Source organism: Sphaerodactylus townsendi, linkage group LG09 (assembly GCF_021028975.2).
Source record: "Sphaerodactylus townsendi isolate TG3544 linkage group LG09, MPM_Stown_v2.3, whole genome shotgun sequence".
In the NCBI taxonomy this organism is placed as follows: Eukaryota; Metazoa; Chordata; class Lepidosauria; order Squamata; family Sphaerodactylidae; genus Sphaerodactylus; species Sphaerodactylus townsendi.
The window spans coordinates 14,208,270-14,229,428 of NC_059433.1; the positions used below are offsets into that span (position 1 = coordinate 14,208,270).

At 44.5% G+C, this 21,159-nt stretch overlaps 1 protein-coding gene across 3 annotated transcripts in view; it reads left to right on the forward strand.

The window, feature by feature from the left end:
• Positions 1 to 21,159, forward strand: part of CDH20 (cadherin 20) — a 250,934-nt gene that overhangs the window by 89,928 nt on the left and 139,847 nt on the right. The window contains exon 2 of one of the 3 annotated variants that reach the window (XM_048507591.1): positions 15,886 to 15,984. The exons of the other annotated variants lie outside the window; for them this stretch is intronic. The gene's annotated coding sequence lies outside the window, so the exon portion shown is untranslated. The remainder of the gene's footprint in view (positions 1 to 15,885; positions 15,985 to 21,159) is intronic. 3 annotated transcript variants of the gene reach the window in all.

Here is a 21,159-nt window from a genome sequence, read left to right on the forward strand (position 1 = left end):
ATCCTTATTTTCATGTAAAGAATGGGATAATTCTCTGCCGCCTTGCCTAGAGAGCCTGAAACTTCAACACCAAGATGTGTCTTTTCTAAACTTAATTAAAGTAAAGCACAGCCAGAATTGTGGCTTAAAAGTAGGTGTTTCAGTATTGATAGGACTACTTGATAAGAGAATAGACCACTGTAAGGTGTGTGTGTTCCTCTAACCTATTATAGGCATTCTTTATTCATTTTTGCCTGAATGGGTACAATTGACAATTCAGCGAGGAATGAAAGTAAGTAATGAGCATTTTTAAAAAGAGCAACAAAAAAAGAAATACTTAAAAAACACCCTGATGATGGTACAAAAATTAAGGGCAAAACACCCAGGTGCTTTTTATCGTATGAAAGATAGAAGACAAAGAAACAGGAAAGTTAGAAGGAGATGCCGCATCTATAAGTAAACCTTTTCATTAATAGAAGATATTATGCAGATTTTTAGACCTTTGGGCCCTTTTCAGAAAGTAATTTATGCCTACAATGCACTGGGATTTTGTTGCTTCACTGTTTATAATTGCAGAAATGGTGTCTTATGTTTATGGTAAAGGGGCTAAAATTACAGTCATTACAAAAAGGCATTCTGAATTATTAGGCTAGGAACAATGAAGACAAATGGGACTCTCTTTTAGTTTCAGTTTTACGTATAGCCCAGCTACCTTGTATCCCTAGGGTTGTCAACTCTGGGTTGGGAAATACCTGTAGATATTGGGGGTATAGCCTGAGGTGGACAAGATTGGGGGAGGGGAAGAACATCAGTGGAGTATAATGCTATAGTATCGTATCAGTAGAGTATAATGTCTTCCAAAGCAACAGATCTCTGTTGCCTGGAGATCAGTAGTAATCCCAGGAGATCTCCAGCTATACCTAGAGGCTGACAAATCTGAGTATCAAAGGCTGATTCCGCATGGGCCAAAAACAGTGGTGTGAAAACAGTGTGAAAATGGTGTAAAAGGGTTTATATCGTTTTCACACTGTTTTCACACCGCTGTTTTTGGCCCATGCGGAATCAGCCTTAGTAAGAGAATATACCACTGAAAATCATGGTGTTCCTATGTTAGACAATGTGATGTGTTGAATAGAATGGGGAACTCAAGTAGAGCTGGGAACAATCCACATTCAGCTAGGAAGCAATGTCTACCTTTGTTAGGGCAAACAGACTCACACAAAGTTTCTCAGCTTAACCTTTCTCTCTGAGAAGGTAAAATAGGATACACTCACATTCAGGGGAGTGACTCTTGGTATCTTGCTTAAAGCGGCCAACTAAGAATGATCTTGCTCAGCTAAACAAAGAGCTTCAGAGGATCAGTCGAGAGTTACTGCCGGCTGCCGTCCCGTGCAGTCACTCCCTGAAGAGCTCCTACGCACGTTTAAGATAAGTTTTAAAAACTTATTTCACCCTATTCACTTTTTAAAAATCTTCCGGCACTTTTTATCTTCCAGCACTTCCTTTTATGCTAAAATTGTTTTATTATACAAGAGCTTCAGAGAATACACAAATCAGCCCAAATCAATCTTCTCCTCTTGAATACAGTTGATAGTCTTTATCAATATTTTTTCTTTGATTGAAAAGTAAAACACTTCTTCGTGTTAAGCTAGGTGCACTCTCGCAAGTTCTAGTTTGTTCCACTGAACCAACGTACAGGGCTTGTATGTTCCCCCAAAGTGTTTTTTTAAGTTGCCTTTTGAAGTTGTTTTGAGTCAACGAGAACAAAAACTATGTACATGTAACCTCAACTTGTGGCTTCTGTGGGGCAGTACTTGGAAGGAGTTGCAAAGAACCAAATTTAAACAAAACAGTTTACTTCTCTTTACAAATAACATTAAACATCAACATTTAACATTACAATTTAAGGTCCTGTTCAGGTTGCATTTCAAGTCCTTCTAGTTACAGTCTACTGATACTGCCAAGTCCAATTCTTCTTTGCAAGTGGGTTGGCTCCTGAAGACTCCAAGGGCTTGATGAACAGGATGCAACATGATGAAGGTTTCCAGGAGAACTCTCACCCATTACAACCACAAAAAGAAACCCTGAAACAATAAACTCCAACATTTACAACATAGCAGAAATAAACTACCTTCCCAGTAGTTCCCAACAATATTGCAGTTTACCTTAACAAGGTGTCAAGGGCTTATACAACCAAGGTCCAAGTCTGGTAGCCTTGTCTTCTCCAAAGAGCTCTGCAGCCTTTCTGCTGCTCTGAGTCTCCACCCCCTTACTGGTTCAACCCATTCTGGGCATGGGGGTTACATACACAGCTCTGGTTGCTGTGTACATAGAACTTCCTGTGGCTCACCTGATTAGACCCAGAGAGAAACAGCACAATCCTAAACAGAAATAGTACAATCCACAGCTGTACCTTTCTTGGCCCATTGACTACAATGCACTTAGAAGGCTGTATCTCTGCTTATGATTGTAGTGATGGCTGTCACAAAGTTTGGCCAAAGGAAATCTTTGTGAGTCATCTGTTCTCCTTTAAGAATTGCTACGTTGAGATGATTATAACCTGTGAATGGAGAGGAGACGGTTCCAGCTGCAAGTAGTTTGGGCATTTGTAATTAACAAATCTGCCTTGCCTTGTTCTCGCCTTCACTGGCTCCAGCAATCAATTAGATGACCATTCATGGGAGGGTGGGGAGGAGTGATCATGTAGGCTAACTCTTTGACATTGGTGAGCCAGTGGGTGGGTATGATCATCAGTCCGTTCACCTGAAAGAGATCTGGTCTAATTGGGGTATGATCGAAACCCTAAGAAGGGTCCCGAGCTAAGGGAACTTCTCAATAGCCATATGCATCTTTCCTGTGACTTTCAAAACAAAAACAATGAGGAAGGGAAGAAAAAACTATTGAATCCTCTCCTGTCCAGCTGTCGTTCTTCCACCCTGAGTTCCTCCGAAAAACTCTCATCTTCCGTATTTGAAATATGCCAGAGAAAAAAGAGATGTTTCTAAATGTCACATTCAGTTTGGATGTCAAGCACCCAATTGGCAGTTTCCAAACTCCTCTCCAATTCTCATATTTACAAAAGCAGTCGATTTTGACAGAGATCCATAAACCAACAAGCGACTCCTAATTTGTTTCTGAGGCTACCCCTCTGCTTCTCTGTACCGCTATATATATAGATGAAGTAATGACTCCACTAAGTTCAGTCTCTGTAGTCTACCTGGAATGTGAATTTAAGAATGTAAGGATAGATTCTTTTGTTTTGTTTTTTAAAAAATTGTAGACTAAATGTGTTCAGGTTAACAAATCACCAGTGCTGACCACTGGCCTATATCACACTAACAAGACAAAGGAGCTCATAGTGGATTATAGAAGGAATAGCTCAGAAATTCAGCCCTTGACTATAAATGGAGATCAAGTGGAGCGGGTGGCTAGTTTTAAATTTCTGGGCGTTATGATTAAAGAGGACTTGACCTGGGGCGTACAGACTGCCGCGGTGGTTAAGAAAGCCCAGCAAAGACTGTACTTTCTGAGACTTTTAAGGAAGCAACAACTGGAAGAAAAACTTCTGGTGTCCTTTTACCGCTGTGCTATAGAGAGTGTCCTAACCTACTGCATCTGTGTATGGTTCTCCAGTTGCACAGTGGCGAATAGGAAGGCGCTCCAAAGGGTGATCACTACTGCACAAAGGATTATCGGCTGCCCTCTTCCCTCCTTGGAAGAACTCTATAATTCAGAGAAACCTAAAGAAAGCCCAAAAATAGTCTGAGGGACCCGTCTCCTCCCGCACACTCTCTCTTTATACCCTAACCATCTGGCAGACGATACAGGGCCCTCAGAACTAGGACAAAGAGGCTTAGAGACAGCTTCTACTCTAGAGCCGTGGCTATGCTAAACTCCGCTGCTTCATATTGATGTGTTTGGGGCTGTGTAGGGATGGGTGGAGGAAGGGGAAAGTGAGGATGATGTATGAGTCTGAAATTGTGTGCATCGAGGAATGCTGCTGTTAATTTCGTTGTGCGTGCACAATGACAATAAAATGCTTATATATGCTTATATGCTTATATATGCTTATATGCTTATATCAGGGGTCTTCAAACTATGGCCCTCCAGATGTTCATGGACTACAATTCCCATCAGCCCCTGCCAGCATGGCCAAGTGGTAGGGCTCATGGGAATTGTAGTCTATGAACATCTGGAGGGCCATAGTTTGAAGACCCCTGGCCTATATCTTACATTTCCATTCAGTTTCAAGCCTTCCTGCTGCTTTGGAAACATTTATTCTTATAACTTAAATGGCTCTTCTAACTGAAGATGGGAAAAGGTTCCATGGATTAGAGCAGGGGTGTCCAACTCTGGCCCTCCAGATGTTAACCGTCTATGATTCCCATCAGCCCCTGCCAGCTGCCCTTTGAAATTAGAGGAAGGCTTCCAAACTTTCTAAGAAAAGTGGTTAGCTACATGCCACTGTGTTGAGCCCAATTTCTATTGACGTGACACTACCTTTTTAGAAGAGAAGAAGAACAAGAGTTTGGATTTATATCCCCCCTTTCTCTCCTGTAGGAGACTCAAAGGGGCTTACAATCTCCTTGCCCTTCCCCCCTCACAACAAGCACCCTGTGAGGTAGGTGGGGCTGAGAGAGCTCCAAAAAGCCTTTCAGAAGGTTATTTCAGCAGAGATTGGCTATATGTGTATAGCGACCTAAATGCAACATTGCCCCTTTCCTCACAAATCTCCTAAAACATTTTGAAAATGTTTTTAGTTCCCCCCTACCCTTTACCACGATGTATGTCTGCACTCACCCCCTGGAAAGGATTCATGACTGTCGTTATGTGGTTTTCCCCTTTTTAAAAGTCCATTGATGAATCCGTGCATCCATGCTACATGGCTTCGTGCTGCGATTCTTCCCACTTTGCCTCCCAAAAGTACAAAAACCCACAGAAACTCACAGAAATGATTAGAACACAGGCAAGGGAGAACAGAGAGTCAGCTCACAAAATGGCACCGAGGAGGAAGTTCAGGATCTACAGAGAGGCATGGAAAATGTTTTAAAGAAGAAGAAGAAGAGCTTGAATATATATCCCCCCTTTCTCTCCTGCAGGAGACTCAAAGGGGCTGACAATCTCCTTGCCCTTCCCCCCTCACAACAAACACCCTGGGAGGTGGGTGGGGCTGAGAAAGCTCCGAAAAGCTGTGACTAGCCCAAGGTCACCCAGCTGGCATGCATGGGAGTGTACAGGCTAATCTGAATTCCCCAGATAAGCCTCCACAGCTCAGGCGGCAGAGCTGGGAATCAAACCCGGTTCCTCCAGATTAGATACATGAGCTCTTAACCTCCTATGCCACTGCTGCTCCATACACGAGCTCTTAACCTCCTATGCCACTGCTGTAAAGAGATACACACAGCAGGGAAGCCATTTTGTAAACATTTCTATCTCAAGAATAGTTTTAAAGGGGGATTCATTTAAACTTTTTAAGGCTGGAAATGAAATGTTTTAGGAACCAAAAGGGGTAAAAACAATGCAAAACTCCATGGGTGAAACGTTGTATTTTCTCCATCAAAACATTTTAAATGAATTGTGCGGATAGGGCCACTATGTCTATCCAGTGTGCTTGTGTCAAAATATTATGTTTGGGTTTTCTCAGCAGCAAAAGTTTAGGCGTGAGCAGGTGATTGGTGAATAAAATGACTAGATTCTGATTACTGTTCTGGGACAGAAATGACATTGTCCCTTTCATTTCCTTCATGTTATGGACTAGAGTGCTAATTTCTGCAAATGAAGGTGTCCATTTATTTTTAGAAAATTTTATTAACTTACTAAAGCGGGGCTTGTTCAAGCAATATGTTTTCCGTTGTGTCCCACTGGCCTTCGGTATCATTACGAAGCAAGTCAGGGAATTCCAGTCTTGAGCGGATTTAGGAAATAATTTTTCCACTTCTCAAGTATGAGGAATCATAAAACAGGGAGATTAAGTAAATCCCTTTGGCATAAATTCAGACAAAGTATACCTGTCAATGCCTTAATTAAAGAGAACATGGGAGCTTATAAAATCTAATCAGTTGTGGATGAAGCATTAGCTGGAAGTGAAAGCAATAGATTAGGCCAACAGAGTTGAATTTGTGCTTTCCAGCACATGTGCAAACTTCCCCACAGATAAATGTTCCCAGTCACTTTGCTGAAGAGATCAGTGATGGTATGTACCTTTTCAGTGACTGAACTGAATACTAATATATCTGCACATAGAGAAGTTGTGTATGTGTGTGTGTGCAAAACATGCAGTTGTTTAACTTTTTAACAGGGGGTGGGGTGGGATGGGATTTTTAACATTTTTTAAATGGACTTTATGTATTGTTTTAACTATGTTTTTATTCTGAACTTTGTAGGTTCAACGGGATTTCATCCCCATTTCTTCACCACCTTATCATATAGGGTGGGGTATAAATTGAAAAAAATTAATTTACTGGGGTGTTGTGGGGTTTCCAGACTGTGTGGCCGTGTTCCCATGGGGGAAGAATTAGGACTAATAAAATGAAACACTTCTTCACACAATGTGTGATTGGTGTTTGGAATATGCTGCCACAGGAGGTGGCGATGGCCACTAACCTGGATAGCTTTAAAAAGGGCTTGGACAGATTTATGGAGGAGAAGTCACTCTATGGCTACCAATCTTGATCCTCCTTGATCTGAGATTGCAAATGCCTTAACAGTCCAGGTTCTCGGGAGAAGCAGCAGCAGAAGGCCATTGCTTTCACATCCTGCATGTGAGCTCCCAAAGGCACCTGGTGGGCCATTGCGAGAAGCAGAATGCTGGACTAGATGGATTCTGGTCTGATCCAGCAGGCTAGTTCTTATGTTCTTATGTTCCAGTAGCATTTTCTCCTGATGTTTCGCCTGCATCTTGGCTAGCATCTTCAGATGATCTGATGGTAACAAAGCAAGTATATATACCTGTGGAGGATATATACCTGCGGAATGTCCAGGGTGGGAGATAGAACCATTTGCATTGCTTCCATTACTACCATCACATCCTCTGAAGTTGCCAGCCACAGATGCAGGTGAAACATCAGGAGAAAATGCTACCGGAACACGGCCATACAGCCCAGAAACCCCACAACACCCCCGTGATTCCAGCCATGAAAGCCTTCGACAATACAAATTTAATTTAATTTAATTCTTTTAAAGCTTTGAGGTGAGGAATACATTTTGTTTGTATGTGTTATGCATATATATGGCAGTGATCTTCAACCCATGGGTCTGGACCATCTTGTGGGTTACAGAGTCCCTCTTATTCTCTCCTGAACACCTGTCAATTTTTTTTGCTGTGTTTTGGAAGGACCTGCTTGTAGGGAACAAGGGTGGCACATCTGCTGCCTCTCTTGGCCTGCACCTGGAGAAGGACAGCAGGACAGCCAGGTGAGGTCACTCAGCATTGGAGAGCATTTTTCCATGGCTCTGAACTGCGGCTTGTTCCTCACTACAGTACAGTTCCGGGTACTTTGCTTGTGTTTCCTGCTCCAGAGCTTTTGGTCTGCTGTCCATGGTCCTGACCTTGACACTGGTAAAGCCATAATAACTCTGGCTCCCCTCTTCCTGTCACATGTTGATTGTGGAAGCATAAGAAGCAAGATTAGAGATAATGGCTTCCCTGAGTCCACAGTGGGCTCATAGCTAAGGTGAGGTGTGAACTAGAGACTTCACAGCTCCGTTCCTAATCACTATGATGCACTGTTCCAGCTTTCATTACCTCTGCTTTATAACAACCAGATAATTTACTGAAGAAATTAATTTGATATTTTTTTTCTGAAATCTGTGTGAATAAAGGTTTGAGGCATCAGCAGTCTTCAAAGTCTGGTGTTTCATTTGTTTCACAGAGTTTGGTTTCAGAGACAGTTCTACGTAATTGTTTCCTGGAAGTAGGAGTCGTGGCCTTAGAGTTACTATAGATGCGCTAGGGATGATCCTTTCCTTTGTTTTTAAAAGAAATTAGTTACAGTATAGAACTGTTTCATACATATTCATTTTATTTGCTCTCTCTTTCTCACTCTGTGTGTGTGTGTGTGTGTGTGTGTGTGAGAGAGAGAGAGAGAGAGAGAGAGAGAGAGAGAGAGAGAGAAAGTAATGGGCATTACAGAATTTCATTTTTCTCTGTCTTTTATTCTGTTTATCACTCTGAAAGCACAGGAAAATGAAGAAGGCATATTGATTTGGGATTTCTCATGTGGATTAGCAGGGTTTACATCCAGCTAGGCTTGACCTTAATCCAGAAAGGCAATAATGCCAAAGAACTCATGAAATGAATTGTGAGCAGTCCATCCCTTCAGTGGCTTCTCACAGAAGCGTAACTAAACATCAATGCTACTCCTGTTTGTGGGTGAGCAGGGAATGTATGTGAGTCTTTTCTCCATTTGTCAGGCAGTCGGCTGGAATACATAGTTAGCCTTCCCGCTGGGAAATTCTAGATGGCTGCCTAGGACAGCCTTTTATGGTGGGAAGGCTCAGTTCTCTTCCTGAAATACTGGATGCACAGGTTTTCATCCTTCCAAGTTTCATTTTAGTGCTTTTCGAAAAGAGCTAGGGTGGAGGGCATTTTTGCTACAAGGAAATTGCAGGCAGAGAGTCCGTTCATGTCTATTGCATGAGTAGATCAAATATGTCCTTCACTTTCGGCTCTGAGAGAGTACACCCAGTAAGCTTCATGACAATGTAGGAATTTGAGCCCCGGACTCCCAGTTCCTAACATCCTGGCCTCTACATCAGGCTGGCTTTTATAAATGATGTATCCTAAGAACCACAGTTAAACCACGCACAATAAAAGTGCGTCCAGGATAGTTTGCAATTACAATGGCAGCAAGATAAAATCACTCCAATAAGTGCAAGGTACATTCATGGCAGCATGAATAAAACCAATGTAAAACCAAATTAAAAAGACGCCATCGGAGGAACAATATTCAACAATTATACAGCCCTGAGTGTCAACAGTACTAAAAAGTTTGCAATAGAGTAGATCACAGGTGTCAAACTTGCGACCCTCCAGATGTTATGGACTACAGTTCCCATCATCCCCTGCCAGCATGATGCTGGCAGGGGATGATGGAAACTGTAGTCCATAACATCTGGAGGGCTGCGAGTTTGACACCTATGGAGTAGAGGCTCATCAATATCTCTCTCTCTCTCTCTCTCTCTCTCTCTCTCTCTCTCTCTGTGTGTGTGAGAGAGAGAATGAATGAATGAATGAATGAATGAATGAATGAATGAATGAATGAATGAATGAATGAATGAATGAATGAATGAATGAATGAATGAATGAACAGGATCTATTCAGCATATATTTTGATATATTAGCTGACCATTAAACTGTCTCTAAACCAAGGATGTAGGTAAGGGGGGGGGGGTTCCTGGTTTTAACCCCCATTACCTATCTGAAGCTCCTCCCCCCATTTGTGGTTTTCTTGTATTCAGACAGGGATGGTGGGCTGGGACGGCACAACTCCAGTACTGTCCCACCCACTCCAAAAGGGTTTTCCTGTGGCACGGGAAGCCTGAAAATGTATAAAAAGGAAAACTCACCTTAAAATCCCCCATAGGGGAGAGTAGCGGCTCATTCCGCACATGCAGAATAATGCACTTTCAAACTGCTTTCAGTGCTCTGTGAAGCTGTGCAGAATGGCAAAATCCACTTGCAAACAGTTGTGAAAGTGGTTTGAAAACGCATTATTTTGTGTGTGCGGAAGGGGCCAGAGATAGGCCACAATCTCTGCCAGCAGCTCAGCCAGCGCATGGGGGCCAACTGGATTCTGGAGGCCGACTAAGGTTAGACATGTCCCTGGAATGCTCCCAGCCATTCCAGTGCAGCCCTTGATGCTGGTGGCCCTGGCTGACTGAGGGTGCTTCTGGGTCAGCCCCCCAGATAAGTAATCTCTCCACTGGTGTGCCAGCGGAATGGGCACACAGGCCAGTGCAGGGGCGTGCCAGTTCCAGTGAGGGATTCACTCCCCCCCCCCACCCAGGTTGTGCTGTAAATTTAATAAGGGGGGAGTTCAAACTTCTGTTCCATTTGTGAAGCCACTAAAACTGATTAACATCCCATCAAAGGCTACTCTAGGGCAGTGGTGGGATCCAAAAATTTTAGTAACAGGTTCCCGTGGTGGTGGGATTCAAACTGTGGCGTAGCGCCAATGGGGCTGGGCGGGGCACAACGGGGGCGTGGCCGGGCATTCCGGGGGCGGGGCATTGCTGGGCGGGGCTGTGGCAAGGACGCAGCCGCTACGCCAGTCCTTGGGCGGGAAAAGAATGCACGCAGGCGCAGGCTGCCACGCACGTCGGTGCACCTCCTGCTAGACTGCTTCAAGTTCTGCGCACGACTGCTGAGAGGAGGGGCGTAACTAAGGCAAAAATCACGTGGCAAAATCACCAATTAGTAACCCCCTCTCGGCACACACAAATAATTAGTAACGTACTCTCAGGAACCTGTGAGAACCTGCTGGATCCCACCTCTGCTCTAGGGTTACCAAAGGACATTTTGGGCATTCTGTCAACTCAGAATTCATGAATGTGGGGATAGCTGCATAGGAACTCTGGAACACCTTTTGTGGTTCTGCTGTTGTTGGGATGATCTGAGCTTTATCCTATGAATCTTGTCTTTCCTTGGATGGCTTAATTCAGTGGCTACTATCTGACAAAGTTAATAGAATTACATTATTAGTTGCTAAATTTGTGCAGGCAGTAAGCAATTGTAAAATGGGGTTTATATTAATTTGGGGCTTATATTAGTGTGATGCTGCTTATAGCCTTTTGGCTGTTCAAGCAATATCATTTAAGTAAGTGAGTAAGTAAGATCAACATGCCATTATTGGGCATGTAAAGTGGGGAAAACACAGACCAAGGTGAAATATTAACACTCCCCCCTCCTCAATTCTTCTGTTGATAATATCAACAAAGATTTGCTGCTATAGTACTATTAAGCATCAGGAATGAGAAAGAGTTAAGACCCCAATTGACAGGTGAGTTAGAAGGAGGAAAGAGAAATGAAGGCATATCACATAAGGAATAGAGCAAAGTGAAGGAAGAAGAAAAATGTGGAAAAGGGGAAGAGACGTAAAGAGGAAATGTTGTTTTATTTTCTCCGGCACACTAACAGGGGTGATCTGGCTGAGCAGACAGAAGTATGGAAGAAAAGGGAGAAGGAAATAAACAGTTGGAAACAACAACTTTATTAGGAGACTACAGCCTGGGACAGTCTGTCGTAGCCATGAGCTGTATTGACTGGTCTTACTTCAGGAGCAGCAGTGGCGTAGGAGGTTAAGAGCTCGTGTATCTAATCTGGAGGAACCGGGTTTGATTCTCCACTCTGCCGCCTGAGCTGTGGAGGCTTATCTGGGGGAATTCAAGATTAGTACCTGTACACCCCACACACACCAGCTGGGTGACCTTGGGCTGAAGCTCACAGCTGTCTCGGAGCTCTCTCAGTGTCTCCACCCACCTCCACAGGAGTGTTTGTTGTGAGGGGGGAAGGGCAAGGAGATTGTCAGCCCCTTTGAGGCCTCTTCACGGGGAGAGAAAGGGGGGATATAAATCCAAACTCTTCTTCTTCTTCTTCTTCTTCTTCTTCTTCTTCTTCTTCTTCTTCTTCTTCTTCTTCTTCTTCTTCTTCAGTGCTGGCTTGGTTGATGGGTTTAGTAGGCGACACAAGTGTTTGCCTCTTCGTAGTAAAATTTACAGAAAGCGGAGCAACTGTTCTGCCTTCCCTAGGGGCTGCAGCGTAGAACTGCATTAAAAATAAAATAAATGAAGATGCATTCTGAACACAATATGATGCTGCCTTCGAGGGCTCTCCAGTTGACTTGAGCCCTGGGAAATTGTCCACCCTGCATTCCTCCCTTCTCTACAGCACTGTCCTCAGGTGTTCTCTCTCTATTCCTTTGTGGTGGCAGCTAATGATTCCGCACAGAATGCAAGCAGGTGGAAGGAAGAGATAGAGAGACTCTGAGGCTCTTCTGCCTTTTTCTCCATATTTCTCCTGACACTGTTTTGGCCACATCCAAACCCCTGGAAGATACTCTGGGGAAAAAAAATAGGTCAATAGGAGCCTGACACATTGGTTCTGAGGCACTATGTGGATTAATTTCCCAGAATGCCCCATGTGTCGCTCAGACACTGCTGAACTCGGATATCCAAGATGTAGGGGGAGGAAAGAGAGAAAAGAAAGCCAAGAAGACATGAGATAAAGATTGTGTTGTGTCACCTATCTGCTTGACTACCACAATGATTTTCGGTAGCAACTGATGTATCTCTTCAAGGGAGAGAAGATAGGAGTACTTTTTGGTCTGAGTAAATAATCTAAGCCAGAGAAGAACTGGGACAGGCTGTAATGCTCACTTTTGTATTGAAGCTGAACATTATAAACGAGGAACCAAAAATGTTAGGAACCAAGAAGAAACTAAAACAATTCTTCTTCTTCTTCTTCTTCTTCTACTTCTACTTCTTCTTCTTATTATTATTATTATTGTTGTTGTTGTTGTTGTTGTTGTTGTTGTTGTTGTTGTTTAAATTTAGTATACCGCCCTATCCCCAAAGGGCTTAGGGCTGTGTACAGATAAAACATCAGCTAAAAACATACATATAACTAAAACAACAGTAGTATCTTAAAACATTACAAAACCCTCCTAATGTGAAATAATGGGTCCTGATGGTATTAGGGCCCCACATGGGGGTAGGTAGAAGGAGGGAGCAGGGCACACCCCCTCAGCGGCCGGTCTCTCCAAAGGCCCGGTGGAACAGCTCAGTCTTACAGGCCCTGCAGAAATCCCCTAGGTCCCACACGGCCCGGACAGCTGGAGGGAGAGTGTTCCACCAGGCCGGCGCCAGAGCCGTGAAGGCCCTGGCTCGAGTGGAGGCCAGCCGCGTCATTGAGGGGCCGGGGACCAACATTTATTGCACTATGCCGACATCTTTAATACCTCAATCCAGATAGGGGGGCACAGGGTCGTGCCATCAGATTTGCCCTCCTCAGGGCATTTATCCTGCCCATGGGGTAAATATGCTGGTGGGTGACTTCCGTGGCCCACAGAGACACCCGGATGCAATGCTGAGCAGCCCTGCGGGGGCATTTGGGAGGCATGGCTGGTGGAGGAGCTGACATCAGTCATCTTTCACCCAGTGGTGCACCTGCAGGAAATGGCACCCAAGGGCAAGTACTGAAATTGCACCCCTCCCAAATTGCACCCTCCCCCCAGAATTGAAGAGGGCAAGCTGGGCAGGTGAACAAGTGGGGCTGGCCAGTGAGAAAGCAAGTGGGACAGGCATAGGAGCTGGTGGTGAGCAGAGGCTGGGGGGTGGGAGGTGCAGGAAGAGGCGGAGCGCAGCAGCAAGCCAGGCTTCTGCAGACCAAGACAATTCCTGGTGGGGAGGGCAGGGGCATTTTGGCATTGTGGGAAGGCAAAAAATAAAACAAAATCTCCCCACCACTGGAAAGTCCTCCTTTGGGCTACATGGATTTATGCTCTTTAAAAGGATGGTGTAAGTCAGAGGCCCAGGCTGTGGTGTAACTGGAGGCAATGCTGGGGTGGAAACAGTGTTCACTTGGGTGGGGGGACTGGGAGAGCTTGTTCCTGGTGGGGAGGGCAGGGGGAGCCAGCCAAATGCACTCCCTACCTGACACTTTAAAGTGGCACCTGGGGCATCCACCCCCTCTGTCGTCCCCCCCCAAGTGAACCACTGTTCCCACCCCTGCATTGCCTCCAGTTACACCACAGCCTGGGCCTCTGACTTACACCATCCTTTTAAAGAGCATAAATCCATGTAGCCCAAAGGAGGACTTTCCAGTGGTGGGGAGATTTTGTTTTATTTTTTGCCTTCCCACAATGCAAAAAAGCCCTCTGAATCAGACTTCCTCAGACTATTACACACACCCACAATCCGGACAACATCATTATATTTTTAAATTCCAGCCGGGAAGGTTGTATATGAATCCTGTGAAAGATAAGAATGAAATAGAGGTTTTGCTCACTTCAAATGTGTAGCATAAAGTGTTGTTGTTTGTTTGGGGGGAGTAAGGCATTGTAGAATGATAATTCCTGTGCATGTTGTAGATTTATATGTACTACATTCTCAAGTATATGTTTAAATGTGACTGATTTTGTCCATAATTAGTGTATATGATAATACACTAGTGCAGACTACAGTGTTTCAACCTTGTATAGTTTGTAAAGTCTAGTGATTCTTTATAAAGACTAGTGATTCTGGGATCCTACGCATAAGTCCTGGATGGGGCCCCATGCTGCCACCACGGGTTGCTGCCCTGCTGCCCTCACTCCAGGCTACCAGAAGACAGCTGCTTGAGCCTCAGGCAGAGCAGAAACAAGAAGTGGCAGGAGTCTGCTCTTCTTTTTCTCTCTCTCTCTCCTCCCCCCCCCCATCCCCATCTTCAGGGAAGCAGAGCAGAGGGTGGTAGATCTTTCCAAGTACAGGACACAAGGCTGCCACATATGTTGCCTACTGCCAGAAGCATATTTAGGGAAAATGGAGCTGGGCGCCCAGATCTAGTGCCCAGAGCCAGCACCAGAGTCCAGGTCTACCGCCCAGAGCCAGCAAAGCGCCCAGATCTAGTGCCCAGAGCCAGCACCAGAGTCCAGGTCTACCGCCCAGAGCCAGCAAGGCACCCAGATCTAGTGCCCAGAGCCAGCACCAGAGTCCAGGTCTACCGCCCAGAGCCGGAAAGGCACCCAGGTCTACTGCCTGGAGCTGGTGAGGCGTCCAGGTCTACCAGCTGGAGCCGGCGAGCACAGCCCAGCACCCTACCCACGTGATTAGATGGTGTGTGCCCAGGGACATGTGATACTCCATGTCCCTCTAGCAGATATGCCCCTGTCGCTGCTAAGTAAGCCCCTATTAACTTGATATGCTGCTAGTCCAGTTGTGACTTGGACTGCTTCTGTACAAATCATATACTTCCTCTTCTTTCCCCAACAATGTCTGTGTTTTTCAGGGAAATACAATGTTTTTCTCCATGTCTTTGAGCTTTCTGATAATTCCACACGTATAGAATAATAGTCCCCCTGGCATAATTACATAATGCTCTATTAGATCAGCTATGCCACACAATTGCATTGTGATCATTTCCCGAGTTTGAGGCTCACAGGACAAAAGTTCAGAGTTGTTTTCAACTAGTAACATAATAGCATCTAATCAGGATTTCTTTAATTGGCTTGTTCTTAGTTCATTGGAGCTGGCCTTTCCAGCATCTTTGTAGAAAGTTGACTAGTGATGTTTTTTACCCTGTCAGGATTCTGAAAAACCTTCAATGCAGTTGATTTTACTGTCAGGAAAGAACTCCCACATCTCGAAATGGATATACGCAATATATTTAAAGTGGTACTTTCCCCCCTTCTCCATCCCAATTGTAGAGAATCATTAATGTATAATTTATAATAGGAATGAAGATGCGATGAAAGATCACCTCACCGTAGGTTGCCTATGAAATGGTATAAAAAGATCTTTTCCCTCAGATAATTATTCGAAATGTCTTTTCAAGCTGTCACCACTGAAAGGTCAAAACCAGAAACCACACAGGGATATCTGGCTTACTGCAGTTATAAATAAAGGGGAACGGCGACACAGCTCATGTATAGAAAATGCTGCTTCGTATGTATTATTTACATGGACATAATACATCAGCGCAGAGAAACCCCCTTCAGACTCAACAATGCCACTTTGATACGAAAGATACAAATATGGTGTAGATTAGACGAGCAGGGCAAAATTCTGGTCACAGAAAGAAAGCAGTTCTATTTTGGATAAAATTGGAGCTCAACAGGAGTACTTGTCGCCCAAAAGTTAAACAGGGAGCCTGCCAGAGCTCCCGCATAAAAAATTGTAACAGTGATTTATTTGTGCTGTTCTACTGTCCAGGTGGACGCCAGGATGAATAAATGAATACCAAACTTCAAGGATCATGCCAGAGACTATGCAGCCGTCTGGAATTACCTTTGCCCTTCCCCAGATCATACAGTAAGAGGCCCCCCTATCCTTCCCAGCATGCATGTTGATACCATTCTTTCTCCCTCACCCGCACAAGCAAATGGCAGCTCCTAAACTTACTTGTCATGCCTATAAAATGGTATTTCAGTCAAAGCTGGGCAAAGATGCTATGTATAGGGTTGACAGCTCCAGGTTAGGAAATACCTGGAGATTTGGAGGGTGGAGCCTGAGAAGGGCAGGGTTTGGGTAGGGGAAGGACTTTAATGGGGTATAATGCCATACACTCCACATTCCATGCAACGGTCACCTCCAGGCTAGACTATTGTAACTCGCTCTACGCGGGCCTTCCCTTGCGTTTGATCCGGAAATTGAAACTGGTTCAACATGCGGCGGCTCGTCTGCTCACAGGAGGCACCTTTCGAGAACATATTCAACCTGTGTTGCGCCGCCTGCATTGGTTGCCAGTTGAATTCCGAATCATCTTCAAGGTGTGGGTGTTGACCTTTAAGGCCTTGCGGGGCCTGGGACCCTCGTACCTTCGGGACCGCATTACCCCATATGTCCCAGCTCGACCTCTGCGTTTAGCAGAGGCCAATTTACTGGAGGTCCCTGGCCCCTCGATGACGCGGCTGGCCTCCACTCGGGCCAGGGCCTTTATGGCTCTGATACCGGCCTGGTGGAACACTCTACCATCTACCATCCGGGCCCTGCGGGACCTTGGAGAGTTCCACAGGGCCTGTTAGACCGACTTGTTCCACCGGGCCTTTGGAGAGACCAGCTGTTGAGGGTGCCCCCTCCCCTCTTTGCTTCATATGGGTCCCAAATGCCATTGGGACCCATTATTCTTTTTGGGGAGGGTTTTGTAAGGGTTTGTGGGCTGCTGTTTTAGGATATAACTGTTGTTTTAAATTGTATGTATGATTTTATATGATATTTTACACTGTATACCGCCCTGAGCCCCTCAGGGATAGGGCGGTATATTAAATCAAATTATTATTATTATTATTATTATTATTATTATTATTATTATTATTATTCCAAAGTTACTGTTTTCTCCAACTGAACTGATCTGTCACCTGGAGATCTGTTGTAATACCAAGAGATCTCTAGCCACCACTTGGCAACTGGTGACCCTGACTATGAAACAGAAAAGCTAAATGTTTTGTTGAAGGCTTTCTGGACACAGTGTGTAACAGACTTCCCTCTGTGATACACCTCTGAAGATACCAGCCACAGATGCAGGTGAAATGTTAGGAACAAGATCCACCAGACCATGGCCACACAGCCCAGAAAACCCACCACAACCAGAAAAGCTAAAAGATGGGGGTCTGTTGGCTCTCTCAAGCCACTGATTTGTTCCACTGATGGGAAGGCAGCTGTATCCTAGAACAGGCCTGGCAATCTTAATTACTAGAGTGATTGGTCTGGCAAATTCTGATAATGCGCTAATTGGTTGTGCGACCCCCCTGAGCAATTGGTGCCCAGTATGATAGACCAATAGCTCCTCACCTTCTGGCACTGAGCCTCAGTCAATTGGTTCTTTCCAGATCATGAAATTTATCCCCAAACTCACAAATAAGGATTTTTAGATATTTCCAGATCACTCAGGCCCTCCACCCAATGCACAAAGAGAGAGTTAAGAAAATGTCATTGGAAGTATAACTCTCAAGTATATTTCCTGCGAAACGGAGAGAACAATCCGTCCACAAGATCCTGAAAAGTCCACTGAGGTATATATTAATCGTTGCCTCCTAAACAGTTGTTCATATGCATTTCAAGGCAAGCAGTATTTACTTTTACCATGCTAATTTGTATTTTCTTTAAAAAGGAAAACATCCTGTTATAAAATTGCCAACTGCCTTCTCTGTGTATTTATAGACAGGAAGCTAAGCAGTTCAGTGGTTCTATTGTAGAAAGTAAACAAAATTACTATGTTAAAGTATTCACTGACTTCCTCCATTCTGCAATATATTTGTTTTTAAAACGGCTGGGGTGAGTGGCTCCTATGAAAGGAAAGGAAAGTCTGCAATTTTTGGAAGAAACATCAACGCTATCATCGCTCATAACCAGAACTGTCACCATCTTCTGACTGGGTATCTGTGTGTGCAATCATATATCCCCAAATGCTGAGCTTGTTAATACATCCTAAAAATTTGGGCGGATAGTTTTTTTAGAAATGTGTTGCCTTCGGCACGAACTGCCAAAAATGAAGCACTTTTGAGTCATATTGATTTTGATACAGGCATGTTCTTTGTTTATTCCTGCTGAAATCAATAGGACTTAAAAACAGAGATGATCACAAGATTCTATTAGGGCAGATTTCACAATCAGATCTTGGGTTCTCCCACAGGAACTGTCCCGTGGATCAAAACCCGGCCAGTGATAGATCCAGCGATTTGTCCAAGAAAGTGTTGTGCTTTGGGTATTTTTTTAATTTTTAGTCTGAACTCGGTGGAGAGGATTCGTTGAAATTCTGTTGGTGTTTGAGTTGTTTTAATAATAAGGATTTTTTATTTTTCTTACTTTAAAAAGGCAACACACAAAATATACAAACATATATAGAGAAAAAAAGAAACACAGCCCGTTACACATCGTGTAGTGACTTCCAGCTTTCTCATCTTTGACTACGAGTTATCTCTAAATTCAATGCGTATAATTCAGTATTTTTTTTTCTTAAACGTCTTCTGGTAATTACAATCTACTGTTTTCTTTAGATTTCAAGCCCTGGCACTATTTCTCTATTTGAATAGATTTTCAAAAGATATTCTGCAAAGGGTTTCCAGTTTTGTGAAAAATTATCCAAACTGTTATCTCTTAGTAATGCTGTCAGCTTCGCCATTTCTGCATGTTCTGTAACTTTCAGAATCCAGCTTTCTTTTGTTGGTCCCTTATTGTCTCTGTTTTTGTGTATATAAAGTCCTTGTTGCAGTTGTCATATACATAAACAGAGTTCTGTGTTGCTTAGGGAAGTTCTCTCCCATAATTCCCAACAGAAAGGCCTAGGGTTTTTTTCACAATTAAAGTTTTTGCAATTCCTTGGTGTTGGCATTTTTAATGCCAACGTACAGGGATTCTATGAAAAGCGTAATGATAGGTTGCAACATAAAAACAAAAAAAAAGATAGCAGGGAGAAATCCCTTCAGAGCTACCCTGTTGTGGGAAAGCATGTCATTTATATTGCTTTATATTTTTCCTATGTTGTTAAATTTTACAGTTTGTTGCCTTTCTTAGCAGACAGAAAACTAGTTTTTGAAGGAGCTTCTTTGTCCTTTTCACATTTTAACACTGGATGCACTTGGATCAGGATCCCCAGTTGCTCCAAGCCCCCCTGCCCTATGAAGACATGAGACAATAGTACCGGCTGTAACCAGCTGATTTAAATAATTAATGGTGCAAATTGACATCCTATTAAATACCAAGTCAAACTGTGGTTGCTGGCCTCAAAAGGCCAAAAAAGCCCTGAAGAGGGCCCTCCCCCTCCCTCTGCCTTTTAATAACAAAAGCCAAGTTTGGGATGCAGGCCAAAAGGTTGTGGTTGACTCACAAGGGCCTTGAAAGCCCTCATTTTATCACTTCGAGAGAGTTAAGCCCCGATTTTTTTAAAAAAAAATCATTTTTTTCTGCAGACCTGGACATTTTTCAGGTTTTTTGAACAATCTGTCTCATCTGTTCACATTTAAGTGTCCTCAGATTTGGTCCGCTTGAGAATTAAAATGTAAAAGTGGTGATTTGTGAAAAATATGAGGAGTGGCCATCCCATTCCCCCCCCCCCACTTTTGCTTCCTTTCCTCTCTACCGTTTCTCTCCGACTATCTTCTTCCCCAGTGGCGTAGGAGGTTAAGAGCTCGTGTATCTAATCTGGAGGAACCGGGTTTGATTCCCAGCTCTGCCGCCTGAGCTGTGGAGGCTTATCTGGGGAATTCAGATTAGCCTGTGCACTCCCACACACACCAGCTGGGTGACCTTGGGCTAGTCACAGCTTCTCGGAGCTCTCTCAGCCCCACCTACCTCACAAGGTGTTTGTTGTGAGGGGGGAAGGGCAAGGAATTGTAAGCCCCTTTGAGTCTCCTGCAGGAGAGAAAGGGGGGATATAAATCCAAACTCCTCCTCCTCCTCCTCCTCCTCTTCTTCTTCTTCTTCTTCTTCTTCTTCCATTATCATTCTTTCACCCTATGCTTACTACCACCCCCTCTTTCTCACTCTCTCTTCTTGCCTCCCTCTCTCCTTGCCTCCCTCCCTCTATCATTATCTCTTTCTCTCTCTTTCTTCTGCCTCTTCCCCTCCCGCTTTTTGGCCTCAATGGTGGTGGCTCCCTGGCCATCCACCCAGCATCTTTGCCACCACAGCGGCAGCAGGGGTGACTCTTGCGCATGCAGCATGGGACTACATGGAGTAGGGGTGGGGGAGTCAGGGTGAAGGTTATTTTAAGGTTATTTTGATTGTCTTTTTAATTGTTATATTTCATTGATGGTGTTTTTATCCTGTTTTTAATTTTTTTTTACTTATGTAAGCCACTTAGATACAATAGTCTGCTGTGGAGTATAAATAATTATAAATAATAAATGGGAGAACAGGGGACAGTGCCACACTGTGGGGGAGGACTGGCAGGGGAGGGCAGTGATATAGTGCCCATGGGGCAGGGGGGCCCAATGCCCCGGGCGCACACCAGTGCAGGGGCAGGACCGGGATGGAGGGGGCATTCTGGGGGCATGGTGGGGATGGGTGGTGCCGCACCAGAGGCGCAGGGTGCATGCATGTTCCGAGCGCAGTTCCTCCTCATTCCACCCCAGGGCTGGGAGTCATGCCAGGCTGGGAGTGGAGGCAGCAATGAAGGGGACAGAAAAATCCCTGCTGGCCAAGCAGCCTTGCCCCCACTGTCACCATTATCAACCCTGGCCTGGTCGTGGCGCAGCAGGGAGCTTCAGTGGACCCAGCTGCAGTGGCAGAGATCTTACCAGTGGACTGCCCTGCCACCAGTGCTGGTGACTTTCTCAGCTACCTGCGGCTTTGGTGGTGCTTTCAAATCTTTTTGCTGCCTGCCTACAATTTTGCCATCACATGATTGGTGGTTCTCCCAGCTGCCTGGTGCGCAACTTGACTGCTACACTCTCATGCATGCTGAGGTGGGATCCAGCAGGTTCTCACAGGTTCCCGAGAGTAGGTTACTCATTATTTTTGTGTGCTGAGAGGGGGTTACTAATTGGT